Source organism: Meles meles, chromosome 15 (assembly GCF_922984935.1).
Source record: "Meles meles chromosome 15, mMelMel3.1 paternal haplotype, whole genome shotgun sequence".
NCBI lineage: Eukaryota > Metazoa > Chordata > Mammalia > Carnivora > Mustelidae > Meles > Meles meles.
The window spans coordinates 37,823,497-37,835,532 of record NC_060080.1 but is presented as its reverse complement, the minus strand read 5'-3'; the positions used below and the strand labels follow the sequence as shown (position 1 = coordinate 37,835,532).

Below are 12,036 nucleotides of genomic sequence, written 5' to 3'. Positions count from 1 at the left end.
GCCTGGTAAAGCAGAGCCTCCAAGACTATCCAACTCCAAAATTCAAGGTCTCCGGACCCTTTTCTTTTGGAATAAGAGCTCCCAGAATGGCGGACATGGCGTACGGGCAGCACCTTGGACAGCGTCTACTACCTTCTTGGTGCTTGCAAAGTAGGTGCTCAATAATTGTAAGGCTCCTTCCAGGCTAAAGATTTCCTATATTAAGATCATGCACGTGCTGGGGCACCTGGGTGGCTCAGTGGGTTAAAGCCTCTGCCTTCGGCTCAGGTCATGATCCCAGGGTCCTGGGATCGAGCCCCACATCTGACTCTCTGCTCCCTTGGGAGCCTGCTTCCTCCTCTCTCTCTCTGCCTGCCTCTCTGCCTAGTTGTGATTTCTCTCTGTCAAATAAATAAAATATTTTAAAAATTTTTTAAATAAAAAAAAAGATCATGCACGTGCTCCCAGACCTAGTTCTTTTTCTACCTCTGGTTTTATAAATGCTGGTGATGAACCGATTCTGATTCATATGATTCATCTTATGTGAGGAAAGTCTGACCCTAAGTTAGTTGATCAACCCTGAGAAATGACAACACAGCTAGGGTAATAACTTGAGGATAACCATGACCAGTTTGAGGATTACCACTTGCCGTTAAATGAATTGTAAAACTAAAAGTAAGATTTATATGGGAAGACAAAAAGAAACTTGAATAGTCAAAATAATTCTGTATAAAGAAAAAAGTTGTAGGATTCCCATTACTTGATTTTAAGAATTACTATGAAGCTACAGAAATGAAGACAGTATAGTATTGGTAGATGGAGAGATACATAGATTAGTGGGTCTTGGGAAATCAAAAATGGAGTCATACAAGTATGTCCAGCGGATTTTTGACAAAAGGGCAAAAACAGTTCAGTGGGGCAAAAGGGAGTCTATTCAGCAAATGATGTGGGAGAATGGACACGCATATGCTAAAAAAAAATTACCTCTAATAATTGTAATGCTCCTCCTCCCTTGCCCAGACCTTCCTTCATATTGAGTGGGTGGGGGTGAGGAAAGGGGAGTGTTCCTCTGGAGAATGACTCTGGAGAGATAAAATTTGGAATGCAAAAATCACCTGCTGGGCTTCAAGAACTAGGGTTCTGTGCAAGGGCCCCTCAGGCGCCTGGACCCCAGCCCATAGAACAATATCTTCCCACAAAGTAACATGGCAAATGGTGAGTCCTGTTTATTGTCTTTCCCTCTTTCTTCGTAGAAAGGTGTGCTGAGAACTGCAGCAAAGCAGAACTGGGACCTCTGAACCCATAGGGAGTACCTCGGACCCACGGTCGTCCTTGTTTACCTCAAGCTCCCTGACTCCAATTCACCTCTTATCACTTCTCAGACTTTTGGCTAAGATCAAGTGCAAATTCACCTCTGTTTTACTCTCTACACACTGGGTGCTCAAGAATCTTGCAGTGTAATAAGGAAATTCCTTATTCTCCTGTCTGTTGAAAATCAAGGTTTTTGTGTCAACCCAGCTGAAAGCTACCGCACCGTGTCATCTCCGTTAGGGTCACCTGTAAGGAAAAAAATAAATGACCCACGCTTGGTGGGACTCTCCTACAGTTACTGAATGGCCTGTGGAGTGACACCTACCTGTAAGCTTTGACCGAGTGTGCAGAAGGCGCTAAGCCCTGCCCAACTCCTCACTCCTCCAGCGACAGTAACAAACACATTCTTGTGGTACAGGCCAATATTTTACAGACCTCATTTTGTTTAAGATCATCTACAATCATATATGACAAGCATTATCATCCCCATTTTAAAAGTGAGGAACCTAAGTCTCAGAGAGGTTAAGTATCTTGCCTAAGGCCATGCAGCTTAAAAGCAGAGAAACTGTGATGTACTCTCTGACAGCTTGGTCTGGCTCTCCAGAAACTTTCCCCACCATATTTTTTAGTCTGGCAGGTTCACCCAGTGTTCAATAGCCCCAAATCCTTGTCTTGTGGAGAGCTCAGGTTCTGTGAAAGAAGATCTCCTTCCAAGAGAGGGCTTCATGGGAATCCCTGGACCCAGTCATGACAGGAGGAAAACCTTTGGATTTCTAAAATGTCAAAGTTAGTGAACAGCACTAACCAAAGCAAATGTTGGAAGGCAATGGTTAAAGTCAAAGTGTCACCAGGAGTCAAACAGTAGTGATGTTGCCAGTGTCTGCCATTCTTCATGGGGTCTAAAACCCAGATGGGCTTACTGCATGCTTCTCACTTAAATATTTCTTCCTGGCTCTCCGACCAGACCAGAGCAAATGGGTCTCCCAGAAGAGACCCTCCTCCCCTAAGACCTTTGAGACAACACCCTCCCCAGTTTGGAGCCCCTGTAAATCAGGGCCCCAGAAAGGCCTGGCAGGGATGGAATGGGGTGTGTCTTGGCAAGGGGACCTGCATGTTTAGCACAATGACCTGATTGTGTGGCTTGTTCCAACTCAGCAGCGCTCTGGTCACATGTCCCCTGGGCAGCAGGTGCTGTGACCTTTGCCCAGAGATTTGGAGCTCTTGGTGTCAGGGCTGAATGCCAAAGAGGAGGAGGTTGGCCTGGCTGTCCCCCCCTGCCCCTGGAACCTAGGGAAGGCAGCTCCCTATACACCTCTCATTGACCATGGCCAGGACCTGAGCCCAATTTCCACCTAGATTCTCCTCCAGGCATCCTCAGATGCCTGGAACAAAGAAGGATTTGGGCAGGCAGGCTTCTCAGGTTAAAAGGTTAAGGGATACTGAGTTTCTGCTTCTACCACCAGCTGCCAGGAACCAATGAGGGGCATTTGTAGCTGAGACTTTGGCCCAGTGTTTGTCTTGTTAGCTGCTGTGTGTCCAGTGCCTAGCACCACTCAGTCACAATAAAGTCATTGTTATCCTTGCTGTTACCATTCATTTCATTAAACCCTCATGCAAGACCAAATGTTTACTGAGACCCTCCTATGCACCAGGCACTCTTCCAGGCATGGAGAACATAAAAGTGAGTGAGACCGACGAGCACTCCCTGCCCTCATGCCACTTATCTGTTACTGATGGGGGGAGAAGGAAGGTGACGAACAAATAAATACATGATCAATATAATATGTCAGTGGCAGAGAGAAATAAAGCAGAGGAACAGGGATAAAGAGTCAGGGAGAAGGTTGCAATAAGGGGGACTGGAGAGGGGTTCCGTGAGAAGGTGGTTGGGGCCAGGACTTGGAGGTGAGACAAGTATCAGGCTCAGCGAGTGAGAACAAGCCTAGCATGTCTGAGGAAGGTCAAGAGGCCAGTGCTGCTGGAGCAGAATAAAAGAGGAGGAGAGGCAAGGAGACGTATGAGGGAAGTGACGGGGTGGCGTGCGCTGATGGAGGAGGACTTGGGAGCTTTTTCATTTTCTCTGAGTGATCAAGGGAGTCACTGAGTATGCATTGGAACATATTAGAATCTCACGCCAGCATATATACATAATATAGTATATATACACATATGCTATTATTATATATAGTGACATATATTATAAATATATTTGATATATATTACATGTAACATTCTCCATTATTATATAGCTGATTTACATAATAATACATAGTAATAGACACACGAATGGACGAACGTATTAAATGAAATCATGGATATGACAGCATTTATTCACTATAGTGTATCAGGCTACACTATTATTACAACCTAAGGGTTTTCAAGATGCTTGCACACACAGTGGCTCCCAAGAGCCAACCCAATGAGATTAAAAAGGAAGATATCCTTAAGCACTTTGTATTGAAAACAAGAGAACTTGGGTGAAGGGACAGTGAGTGTTTTTCGCTCAGGGCACAACTCTAGGAAATGCTTCCTTACGCTATTACTTAGCAGCCGGAACACGTTCCAACTTCTATATTCTTCTTTACGGAGATGGAGACATGAAGGCCCAAGAAGCTGCGTGACCTTCCCAAGGTCCTGCTGCTTCAGTCCAAAGCCTGGCACCGAACTTCCTCACTGTCAGCCCGTGTCCTTTTTTTACTGCCCTATATAGAGGCAGACACACCTTGTATACCTCTCCACCCCTTCCTTCATCCCATATCATTCAGCCGCAGGGGGGGCTATTGGTATCCAAATCCAGATGGGGTTTGAAATCCAAAACCCTGGGCAACTTGAGGCACATGCCTCCTCCCTATCTCATCTGTCAGCCGGTCTATAACAGTCTGAGTCCTGGACCCACATCTCCATCCTCTCTTGTCTGATCTGTCATCAGACAGAGATTTCCCTTGGCCATTAGGAGGTTTTGAGGTGAGAAGAGCTAGATCTGCCTACAGCAGTTACAATTTTAGGTGACCCAGCCCTCCAGAGGACGTAGGAAGATAAGCCAGGACTAGCACTTACATTCAGTCTGGTCTTCGTAGGGCTGCAACCTATCACCACCAGACCAAGGATGAAACCGAAAGTCAAGAGATGACTATGACAGTATTTCCACCACCCCATCTCCAGCATTGCTTCTCTCCAGACCCAATGTTCCCATCGCCGCCCCCCAAGGGGAATCATGGGAACACAGTCTCTTCCAGCCTGCCCCCTGTCTGCCTCCAACCCACTGTGAGGAAGAACTTTCTAAAGTTGCAGTGAGGAAGAACTTTCCAACACATTTAGAATATAATTTAGAATATATTTAGAATGTATTTAATATTCTAAATATATATCATTTAGAATATATTTAATATTCTAAATATTCAATTTAAATATATTTAGAACATTTAGAATATGTTTAGAATAATCTAAATTCCTTAACATGCCTACAGGACATTAGCGAGCTAACTAACCCTGCACACATTCTCAGTCACATCTCTCAGCCCATACCACACACGCACATGCACACACACACTGTAATTGTATTTTATTTCCCACTACAGTGAGTTCTGTTCCCTAAATGTGCCTGGCACCCCCTGGCCTCTGGACCTTCATATTGTGGATTTCTTTCTGCCCATACCAGAATATTCAACCTCCATTTCCTCTCATTCTTCTATTTGCCTGATTGATTGCACCTCTTTCTTCCAATGTCTGCTTAGGGGTCCCTTCTGAACAGCTAAGGCTCTGTGAGGTGCCCCACTCTGTGCTCCCCACACCTCCCACTCCCCACTCCAGCCCCATCGTGGCACCTAGCACACCTCCCTGCAGGAGCCTGCCTCTTTGGTCCTTAAAGATATGATTCTTGTTTGGGTCACTACTGTGTTCCCAGTTCCTAGCAGAGTGCCCAGCACTTAGTAGAGGCTCAATAAACATCTGTGCAACTAAATTCATGGAAAGGAAGGAAAGGAGAGAGGGAAGGAAAGAGAAAGACTCTCCTGGTGAGATAACCCTCACATTACACTCATCATCATAACTGCTTCAAATTCATCATCCGTCACATTTCTCCATTTCTTAACAGTTTACAAACCACTTTCACAGAACCTTACTGACAGGATGTGAATATGATATGCATTTTTTTTTTTACTAAGTATGAGGAACCTGAGAATCAGAGTAAGTAAGTGACTTTCCCAAGATCACATAGCTCAGGGCAAGGCTGTGTCACAAACCCAGTCCTCTCTGATTCTGAGCTCATAACTCATCAGGCTCTGGAATGGAGAGACTGAGTCTCAAGCATGAGGGGCCAGCTCCTTCTTAATTCCTGAAGGAAAGACCATAATAGTGAATTCAGTCACCCAGTCTGATCTGTGAAGGTGGCCTTGGGATCCCGGGGGTTGCAGTGAACCCTCTCTTCATTCCCTAATTAGTTCTGAGCAGTCAGGAATGTTCTCAGGGAGAAGAGCATTCCCCGGTCAGGATGCCCACCCTGACTTCTGTACAACTTCGTCCCTGCCTAGAGGATGACAATGACCCTGGACTAGGAAACCTCACAAGTACCTCCCTCCTTACTCTGCCTAACCTGCTTACCTTCCATCTTTAGAGGAATGTTCAGAGCAATGAAGAGAGAAGCCAAACTAGACTGCTGGGAAGCCGATTAGTCCTGCCTATTTTAAAGGTGCCCAGACTCTGCCCCCACGATTCCATTTCTCGTCTCCCATCTTGCCAGGAAAATATTCACACACACGCACAAAGAGTTTGTTGCAAACCAATTTTGATAAGAAAAAAGGTGGAAGACAAAAATACATGGAAAGGGCGACAGTTGGACTGCTTTCAATCCATATTGTGGACTATGATTGAGAAGTTCAAAGGTAGAGCTACATGTCTACTGACATGTAGAAATGTTCAAGACGTGGCTAAGCGAATAAAAGCAACTTGCAGAGCAAAATTCACAGACAGTAGGCTACTCTGTATGCTGAAACACACACTCCTAAAACAAAGGTCATAATTTCTACCATAACAGACATAAGGTACGAATAGCGAAGTTCTGGAAGGACAAACATCAAATAGATAACAAGGTTACCGCTGGCTAAGGACTGGAAGATGGGTGTCATTTGTCCTTACTGTTTGAATTGTTTTTGATATATTATGCATGGAAGGAAGGAAGGAAGGAAGGAAAGAAGGAAGGAAGGAAACTAGCTAAGACTCTAGCTTTTCAAGAAAGTGGCAATTAGGTCAGACATTACCTACCACGAAGCTCAGCCTGGAGATGCAGAGCTCTTGAGGCCACATGCCAGCACTCCCAGGAATGGTGTCTTCTTCTATTCCAGACTCCACTCTCTGGATGCCCAGGAACACTTTCTGGGAGGAGAGTTCTCAGGCTGAAGAACTTGGCAGGCTCCTCAGGCAATGGAGCGGGTTCTGATCCATGAGTGTGGTCCTGGACACTCAGAAGATAGGGGCCAGGATGCTGGGTGAGTACACATCTGCAGATGGCCGGGAAAAGGAAAGAGCTCACGTATGCTGCAGGAGGACCAGCTGTCCTAGGACCCAGAATGTTCCATCCTCCTTCGATGACCACCTTTGGTGTTGAGTATCGTGTCTTCCGGTGTTGAGTATCGTGGCAGCAACGCCATACTCAGAAACAGTGGCCTCTATCATCTTCACTGTGGCCAGCATTCACAGAGCACCCACTGGGCTCCAAGCACTTTATCTTACTTAATCACTGAAATATAATAAAAGAGAAGGACCATTAATAGTCCCACTTCTCAGATTCGGAAACTTGGACTCAGAGAAATTTGATTGGGTGACTGTCCTCCATCACATAGCCCCTACAGGAGTGTGCCAGGGTTCAGCTTCAGCTGCCAGACTCCCAGCCCAGCCGTCTGACTCCTACACCATCTGCACTGTGGAGGGCGATATCAGGATCCAAGTGGGGAAAGATCCCTCCCCAGGACTCTGGGCTCTCTCTGCTGGAGTGAGCCCTGGGGGAAGTGATTCTACTTGAAAAACTGAAGTCTCTCCCAGCAGACAAGATAGAAGTCTGTAACTGACAGGGAATAGGGAGGAAATAAACAGAAATCAGCAAGACCACAGCACATACTATGTGAGGTTCAAAGGAGAAGAGCTTAAGACAAATAAAAGGAAACGCTACCTTATATGAAGATGATATGCCTAAAAAAGAAAAAAAAAGATATTTAAAACAAAGTTTTGAAACTTGCATAGGTTTAAGGTCTGCAGATCTAACGTAAAACATTGAGACTGCCATTGTTAACACTTACTTAAAGAACACATTGTTAACATTTGCTAAGGGAATAGAATGCAAATGTTCTCACCAAAAGAGAGAGAGAGAGAGGAACATGAGGGGTGATGGATGTGTTCATTAACTAGATATTAGGGACCCTTGCACAATATATACACACATTCACCATGATGTTCACCTGAAATATCCTACAATTTTATTTGTGAATTATACCTCAAGAAAGCTGAGAAAAAAAAAAGAAAAAGAAAAATGTATAGGTGGATGATTCCCTCCATTCTTGCCACAAATGAGTTCTGTGTCTGTGCTTTGCCAAATGTGTGAGAATTCCTTGAGGGAGAGGCGGAATGCATTGTGACCCCAACCTTAGCCTTGTTTTTTATTCTTTCATTTACCTGGCCTCTCTGAGGGCCAAGAAAGCCTCTGTCTCATCACTAGGGGTCAAGCCCATCGGCCACAGATGGCCCCTGAAACTGACAAACGAAACTCATTTTCCAGTTTGTTTTCAAGTTTGTTCCAACAGCCTTCTGGAAGCTACATAGCTGTCCACGCCCTTGAAACATCCCATGGGGTGGCGGAGAGAATGCGGGCTCAGGTTTTCAATTCCAATGAGCCTCAGTTCAGATCCTGACTCGGCTGCTCAACAATGGGGTGACCCAGAGCGACCTGTATGCCCCAGCTGCCTCAAAAATCAGCTTCGCTGGGTGTGTGTAAGGCACTTAATAGCCCCTAGCATTTAATGATACCTTGTAAATAATAGTCGTGGTGGTTGTTATTAGAAAGAAACCCTATGCTTCGCATCCCCTCGAGGTGAGAGTGTGTCTATCCTTTCATGGGGGCCACAGAACAAGGATGGACATATTGCTGGGGCACTAGAGGAGAGATACAAAAATCAGGGTCCAAACTTGTAAACCCTCAGAGCTCCTCCTCCAAAAGCAAGGAATCCAGGGGCTTATAGCAGAATGCAAGTAGTCTTCAGTCCAGCCAAGGCCCAAAGTGTGGCAAAGCGCCCAGGAGTGCTCTGTTCAGAATACGGGCAGACTTCCAGGGGCCAGGCAGTGAAAGCTGGGGGCAAAAGGCATCTGAGATCTCCGGAACTTTCTCTATCCTTCAACCTCCCCCAACCCCGACCCTTCTCCCCATCCAACAAGGTCCCTTGGTCTTTTCATCAGGGCCCTGGGCACTGCCAAGGGGTAGGGGAGGCCATGCCCTGGTCTGTGGTTTGTATGAACAGCAGGAATCTCTGGCAGTCCAAGGCCACAGAGAACAAAGCCAGCCTGGAGCCTGATGAAGAGCCCTGGGTCTGGGTTTTTTCCTTGGCGCCTCCCCAAAAGCAGCTGTCAGGAAGGCAGCCCACTCCAGTGCCCTGGCATTGGCCTGAGAAGATTCTTGGGCCCTGACTCCTGCTGCTCAGGCCTGGACCAGGAGCCTGGCCAAGGGGAGGGCATTCCTGCTGAGTGAGCTGCTCTCCCCTCCTGTGGCAGGAAAGTTTTCTGGCCATGAGGGTCTGACCTCACTCTGGCCACTCCTTGGTTTCCAGAACCTTCCTTCCTGAGTGGAGGGTGAGTAGGTACTGGCGAGTGGGAGGAAGTAGGATGGGGTGAGCAGAATTTCCAACACTTAAGGCAGGGCCTGGATCACTAGTGTTTATTTGGTCATTGAGTCATCCACCTACCAGCTGGGTAACCTTGGATATTCTACTTACCTTCTCTGGGGCTCAGTATTCTCATCTATAAAATGGGTTGCAAAAGGACCTTGCTAATTATTTGCAGCTTTGAAAAAAAAACTATTAAAACTAGAAAAAAGTAAATGTGTTATCCCTGTTTACCTCGTTCCTGTCCTTTCCTTCTGTCACCTTCCACTCCGCTTCCCCAGTGATATTCTTTCCTACACAGGGGTCCTCCAGAAACCCCGGGTGCAGTCACCAAAAGGCTGCGAGTAGGCAAAGAACTTGAAAGACACATGCCCAGGAAGTATCTCCAACCCAAAACCAACCAGACAAACATGCCATTGATGGCTTTTTCCAAACTGCCTTGCACACATGAGCCTTTCCTCTCACCTGCCAGGACCTGTATTTCTGTTTCTGTGTTTGGACAGCCTGAGGGGGAGGGGTGGAACAGAGGCTCATTAATGATTGATTCTCTGGCAGGGCCACCAGGAGGCCTCTGGGCAGGCTGTCAGCCATTTCCTGAGGTGTGGGGACAGGGTAGAGATCCCACAGGGCTGGAGCCTCACGGGGCAAGCCTGGGAGGGGGAAAGGCAGAGCACAACCTGCAGGTGCCCTCAACACTTCTGTCCTCTGTGAAGGGGGAAAGTTAGCGAGTCTGGGGGCTCTGCCCTGGTGCCGGCCCTCCCCCTCTGCCATTGGCTTTGCTCCCCTTTTGGTGGGTCAAACCATGCACTGTTCCCCTCACAGACACCTCCACCCCCACGGCAGCCCACCCCACACACACAGCACACGGACTCACTGGCCCTTTCCTCTCCCACGGCTCACCTGTTCATCACCCCCTGGTTCACAGGGCTGTTAGAAAAACTCATGTCGCAAACTTTGGGAAGGGGACTAAAGGAATGGGCTTCTCCAGCAAAATTTCAGAGGAGTTATAATTCTGCCCTTCTTGAAAGTATTGGCCGGCCTTTGTTGCCTAACAATAATTAACTTCTGTGCAGAGCTGTGGTTTCCAAAGGGCTTCCACGTTCGCAATTCTCTTCATCCCTGCAACAAATCTATGAGGCTGGTCTCACCCTCCTCACTCTCCACCTGCACCCACATTCCACTGAATAAGCAAGTGAGGCTCAGAGAAAGGAGATGGTCCTGTTTCCCATAGCCAGGGCGGAGACCTTCTACCTCTTAGCAGAGAGCTGCCAGTTTCTTCCAGGGAATGCATTTCAGTCCCAGAATTGTTTTCCATGCAGGGAGAGGGGTCATTGGTAGGTAAGCAAGGAGGGTTTGGGGGGCAGGCCTCTGGGTGGTCTGCACAGAGGAACTTCCAAGGCTTCATGTCAAAATGGGAGAGAGGGATCCCAGATTCCCTCCCTGTCCTATCATTAAGAAGTAAGGCCCATGGTCCATGCTGGAGTCCAAGGGGCCAAGGAGCCTGAGCCCCAAGGTGATAGGATTCCATCTGTGCCATTAAACAGCCACCCCAGTAGCCTGTGTAAACTCTGAGCTGCTTATAGAAACCCCAAACCACCGTTCTTCCTAATGCAGTCAGCTTTGAAGGCCAACTCCTCCTGGCATGCCTACGGCAGCTTGGTTTTAGCACTGAAAATCCCACATCTAGGGCATGCTTTCTGTCTCATCTCAGGCAAACCCAACCACCAGCTCTGCCGATGTCGGCTGAATCCTGGGAAAAAAAAGATCATGTTTTGAAGGCTCGGCAGTTCAACTTAGAATTAAAAAAAAAAAAAAATTCACAGAATACTCCTGAGACTTAGGCAACTATACCTGACATGTATTTCAGACTCTTTGAATGTTAAACCTGAAAGAACATTTATTTCCACAAAGAAACACTCAGATCTGTGGCCAGATCTGTCCAATTTTTAAAGGCAAGCCAGAGCTACTCTTTCTTCTCTGATTTCATATTGGCAATTAATCACATTTTCTTGGAAAAACACTGAGTTCAAAAAAATTGTAACTGGGTTTCAACCACAGGTTTCCAGTTGATCATCTCAGCATGAAAACCTTATGGGCCCCAAATCTAAGAAAAGCTGGAGAAGGAGGTGTCGGTTTTTAAAAAGTATGTTCTAAATGTCCCATTGATCCAGGAGTCTCTCATTCATGATGTTAGATTATCTTGAAATATTAAGTAACATCAGAGGAAGGCTTAAGATTTTTATGTGTAACTAAAATGTTCATGGATATGAGTTTCTCAAATACATTATTTTTTGTTTAAATAGACATAATATAAATATATTTTAAAGTATTTAGCTTAAATATTGAAATATATGCATTTCAAACTCTCATTTTGCAGAGAAGGAGAGTGATGTCAAAGAGACTGACTTGGAGTCCTGATTAATAATTATTTTCTTGGGGCACCTGGGTTGGGCATCACCCTTTGGCCCAGGTCATAATCCCCGGGTGCTGGGATCCAGCCCCAAGTCAGGCTCCTTGCTCAGTCGGAAGACAGCTTCTCCCTCTCCCTCTGCCTGCCACTCCCCATGCTTGTGCTCTCTTTCTTTCTCTCTCTCTCTCTCTGTCGAAAAAATAAAAATCTTTAAAAATAAAATTCTAAAAATTCCATTTTCCAGACCTTGGTGGAAGGGAAATAGGAAGCAGTAAGGTACCCATGCCTGATTTCTGATTGTAATTAAAAAGTACCACGAGGCCTGGGTTTATCTCCTCAGTAGGGCTTACTATATTCTTACTGTTCGCTAGTTCTAGAACTCTGCTAGGTCTCCTCCTGGCCATCTGCTATCACCTGTAGTCCGGGGAAGGGGTGCTCTCATGACATGTGAATGGGCTTTTTGCACCTTTCGTTTTC

General features: G+C 46.3%; 1 pseudogene; it reads left to right on the top strand.

The window, feature by feature from the left end:
- Nucleotides 1-390: 390 nt before the first annotated feature.
- LOC123926267 lies at nucleotides 391-494 on the top strand (annotated as a pseudogene).
- Nucleotides 495-12,036: the final 11,542 nt, after the last annotated feature.